The sequence below is a fragment of the Gossypium hirsutum genome, chromosome D03 (genome assembly GCF_007990345.1).
Source record: "Gossypium hirsutum isolate 1008001.06 chromosome D03, Gossypium_hirsutum_v2.1, whole genome shotgun sequence".
NCBI classification, from domain to species: Eukaryota; Viridiplantae; Streptophyta; class Magnoliopsida; order Malvales; family Malvaceae; genus Gossypium; species Gossypium hirsutum.
This window is the reverse complement of record NC_053439.1, coordinates 38,102,434-38,107,590: the sequence shown is the minus strand read 5'-3', so window position 1 is coordinate 38,107,590 and position 5,157 is coordinate 38,102,434. Positions and strand designations below refer to the sequence as shown.

The following is a 5,157-nucleotide window of genomic DNA, read 5'->3' as shown; positions in this document are numbered from 1 at the left end:
GACCCTCTTATTTATTAGGTCCAATTATACGTGATTCCTGAACTTTTAACCCAACACTTTATAATCTAATACAACCCATTATTTTTTCCATTTCTCAAAGCAAAACTTATTTCTTCAATTAATTTAATTAATCAAATTAACTAAATTAATTTCCCAATTAAATGATTTTCTCGATCCAATTCTAATTCTATTAAAGTCATGATAACTTTACCGTAAAAGAATTTGTGATGAAATATATTTAATTTTATTATTCAATGGATTCGTAATGAATAATTAATTTAATTCTATTTTCTAACTTCAATTATTTAATTATAATGAATTAAATAATAATTCAAAACCTTCAATTAATTCTCAAGTCATTTCTATACTCAGCAAGAAAACACATTCATTTGTGAATGCAACTCATTTTTCTAACTTCATCATTTTCATTCAATTCTGGTTTCAACGAGATAGGCGATGGACTAATTGTGTTGGAAAAAGTCTGATTTGAAAACAGTTTTCTTGCATAGTGGAAAAATAAAAATTTGAAAATCGAGCGGATTTGTGATATTTATAACAATAAACTTTTCTCGAAATATAACTATGCTTTGAGCGAAATGGATCTTTGATGTTCCCGGCTTCAACTAATAGGACTTTTCTGCTATTCTCGTACCACGAATCACTTCTAGTGTGGGATCGGACAATTTCAAATTAAATGCAGAACCATAAATAATTTTCTTACTTTCAGTAGGAAACTGGTAGAATTGTTATTCCCAAAAAATAGAATTTATACTTAGAAATAAATTCTGACAATTTTCGTACAAAATAACAATATGTCAAAAGTTGTGTATAACTTATTGTATTTAACCATATTGTTGTCATCTATTTATAAGGAAAGGAAGTGAAACCTGAGTTGAATTAGTAGAACATAAATAATACTTATTAAATAGAAAAAAAACTCATCCCTAGTTGAACTAGGAGAGAGGGGCAGCTATTAGGGTGCGCCTCCCCTCATATGTATTATGATGGGGATTTAGACCTTTCTTGTATTGGGTCCAATTATATGTGCTTCATGTACTCATAATCATTCGCTTTATAATTTAATCCAACCCAATACATATTTTTCTATTTCCTAAAATAAATATTATTTATTAAATTAATTAATTTTTCAATTAAATAATTTTCTCAATCCAATTCTAACTCTGTTCAAATCAAAACAACTTTACCGTAAAAGAATATATGAGAAAATATATTTAACTTCTACATTCAATGGATTTCATAATGACCAACTAATTAAATTCCATATTCGATGTTTGTTTGAATTTTATCACTTAGTTATTGAATCCATTGTTATTGAAACGATATAGTATAATAAGTATAAAAACCTTACAAGTATGTGCCTAAAAATGAAAATTAATGAGCAAACAAAAGCATTGTGAGAGTTAAAAGCAAAGTGTGTGATAAAAGCATAGAACGGTTAAAAGCCAAGGGGGTGAAGAGTGAATAAATTGAAATAAATAAATAAATAAAGTTTGAGAAAATATCACTCATATTGGAGCAAATACTCGTGAATTGCTGATGCTTGTAAATACTATATTAAAGTTCAAAGTATGATAAAAGAAACTGAGTGAGTAGAATACAAACCACATGTGTTCTTCAACCATAAATGTTATACTCGTGTGTATGTTTTGATGGAATTATATGTTTAGTTTTCTTTAACTTGTTTACTTTGTAACTTATTGAACTAGCACATTTGAAGTGAAAATCATGAATTGTATAGACATCTAACTAGAATTACTTGTTTAGCATATTTCCCTATCTCAGATGTTCCGAAACTTATCTCGTGTATGACGTATGCTCAAGTACATTGTTGTTTTCTGTGTTTTCTTTTTCTTTGTCATTTCTTTTTGTCTTGTTTGCTTGAGGACAAGCAACAAGTTAAGTGTCGGGGAATAAATTAAACTCTTTTCGGCACTTAACGAGCTTATTTTTAGGTCATTTTATGTTGTTTTAATTCATTTTTGGTTTTAGTAACTTGGATTTAATTACTAGCAAAATAACATAATTTAGCTTTAGCTGACCTAATGGGCCGATATGAGCCTAAGGAAGTTTTAACAAGCTTAATCGAGTGTGCAGGACACCTATTTTCAAGCCTAGGAGCATCAAGAACGAAAATCAAGTCACAACAGCTTTCGGGGTCTCAACACAGCAGAATGAATTCCAAAATTCATATTCGAAATTTTGTGTCGCGACACAGCTCTGACAAGGGCTAAAAATTAATCAGGGGTGTTTTCGTTCGCGCAATCATATCTATCAGATTTTAGGTTTGTATTTGACCTAATTAGGGAAGCTAATTATGCCTATAAATAGCAGGGCTTAGGCTGAGCCATGGGAGACGAGTTAGGAGGCCATTAGTTAGGTTGAGACATTAAATTTAGTTTTTAATTAGGTTTTTATTTCAATTTTAAAATAGTTTATTTTCTTGTTTCAAACTTGGATTCGATTTGATTCCAAGCCTTCGTTATTTTTTTATTCAATATTTTTCTTTTACTTTTCTCTTGCAATCATCAATATCTCACTAGTTGTGAAAGGAATTTTCACAACCGAGGCCATCCAGCATCTCAAACGGATTGATTTCTATTCTCCTCTAGTTTTAATTTAATTTGTGTGTTTTGCATAATTAAAATTAAATTATTTCTAGGAAAAATGGTATTTTTAGATTCATGGTATTTTAGAATTAGTTGGCTTAAATTGTGCATGCTTAAACCCTATGATTGACAACCCTAGGAAGCAATCTAGGTAGATAGGCCGAAAGGATAAGTCTACCAAGCATCTCATAATTTATCCCGATTTTAAACTGCAGGGTCAAAAGATAAGTGGGTTTTTAACGATTAATTAATCAATTAGAGGTCGAAAGATAATAATTGGTTAGTTATTAGCTAATTAACTAAATCCCGAGTTTTGAAGTTAATTTCAAACACTGAAGCGAGTTAATCTTCTGTCCATTATTCGAGATTTCGTCAATTCTTAATTTCTTGTCAATAATTTTCGTTTATTTTATGATCTTAAATTTTACTATTATTTATTGTAATATAATTTTCAGTTATCACTGTTTAAACTTGATACTGTAAAAGATAATATTTAGTTTAATACATTCTCCATTGGGTACGATCCTCAGAGTACTTCATATACCCTGTTGTACAATACTATATTATAATTTGACTCGTATACTTATGAACATCACTGCTTTATTATATATCTTTTTACTACAGTATTTCCAGTCCAAACATTCGCATATTTGGCAACGGTCACACAACTAATTCTTTTATTCACCGTCTTTATTTTTCAGGTCTAATTGTATCTTGAATTAGAACTCATAATATAACTATCCAACAAGTCAATACTAAAATGAATTTCTTCTTAATATTCTTTTATATAAATATACAATTCCCCTCCACAAATTTAAAAAAAAAAAAAGAATGGGGCGGAAGTTGATATATAGTTCACATTTATTATCAAAATAACTCCAAATCGATTTTCTTTTTATATTATTTTTATATTTAATATTTAATGTATTGATAGTGTATAATTCTATACAAAAAGTATTTAATAAATTAGATAAAAACACGTAATTCAAATGAAATTAACTAAATTTATTTTTAAAATTTTTAGATGATATATCAGATTCATAATAATGTATAATATTATTTGCGCATCAAACCTAAATCTAATATATTTTGAATCCCTAAAACTCTATCTTAACCCAATTATAAATAAAAAAATCTCCATCATTGAAATTGCATTAAAAATAACAATAAATGAAATATTTATTCTCTATAAATACCTTACGTTCATAGTGAATGAGATCAGCGTGATGGCTGCCCTTGGAACCTGTGAGCAACCATCGCTCAGTAATAAGAAAATGGTCATTCATGTGACTAATGACACTGAGAGAAGTGACATAACCCAAGGAACTATGAATGACGATGATGAGTTTGATTGTACTCAAAGGGCGCAGTTGCTTCGAGCTGAAGGTGCTTGGAGCCAATGATGGGCTGGTTTCGATTGCATCACTAATGATGGGCGTTGGAGCTGTTAAAGATGACACCAAGTCCATGGTTCCCACTGGTATTGCCGGCTTGGTTGCCGGAGCTTGTAGTATGGCGATTGGTGAATTTGTCTCGGTCTACACTCAGAAAGACGTTGAGTTAGCCCAGAGAGCGAGAAGGGTGCGAAAAAATGCAGGCCATGAGGAAGAGACGACCAATCAGAGGTTGAAGTTGCCTAATCCAGTACAAGCTGCTATAGCATCGGCCTTTGCTTTCACGATTGGTGGGGTGGTGCCACTGCTAGCAGCCGCATTCATAAGGCGGCAACATACGCTGAGGCTGGCGGTGGTTGCAGCGGCCGCCAGCTTGGCGTTGGTGGTTTTGGGCGGCGTTGGTGCTGTACTCGGGAGGACTCCGATGGCGAAGTCTAGTGTCAGAGTGCTAATTGGAGGATGGATGGCAATGGCTATAACTTTTGGCCTAACCAAGTTGATCGGTACTACGGGACTATGATAAATACGTAAAATTATAGTTTTCCTACTTGTATTATTAGTTAAAATTTACTAGAAAGGATAAGTGTCTTTTCTACTTTAATCAATAATCGAGGGTTTAATTCTCACCCTAGGTATGTAGCAATTTTAAAACTCATAACTAACGTTTACCCTTTAATAAATTTATATATTAAGTTATAAAACGTGTAGGGATTAATCAATTGAGGTTGTTTGAGTAGAGATTTCAAATCTTAATTAAATAAAAAATATCAAATATCAAATAAACATTAAATATAGTAACTATTTGACAGGTTTCCTTGGGTCATTTGTGTTGGAGAGACTTGATAGAGCCTTCACTAATATGGTCTGCATGCAGTTGTTTGCTATCTCTAAATTGATTAATTTGGTTGTTGCCGCATCGGATCATAACCTGATCAAGTTTATTACACATACTGTTGTTTATAATATTTGTAGATATTATATATTATATAAAGTATTTTCAAATGAAATGTATATTATTAAAGTTTTATGTTATATATGCAACAATCAATATATATACATATGATGATGGAAAAGAAAGAATATGATATTAAATTAAATAAAGATGTAACTTAATTATTCATATTTTTTAAAAGGAA

General features: G+C 30.9%; 1 pseudogene; it reads left to right on the top strand.

Moving 5' to 3' along the window:
- The first annotated feature begins 3,865 nt into the window (after positions 1-3,865).
- LOC107950846 (vacuolar iron transporter homolog 4-like) lies at positions 3,866-4,685 on the top strand (annotated as a pseudogene).
- Positions 4,686-5,157: the final 472 nt, after the last annotated feature.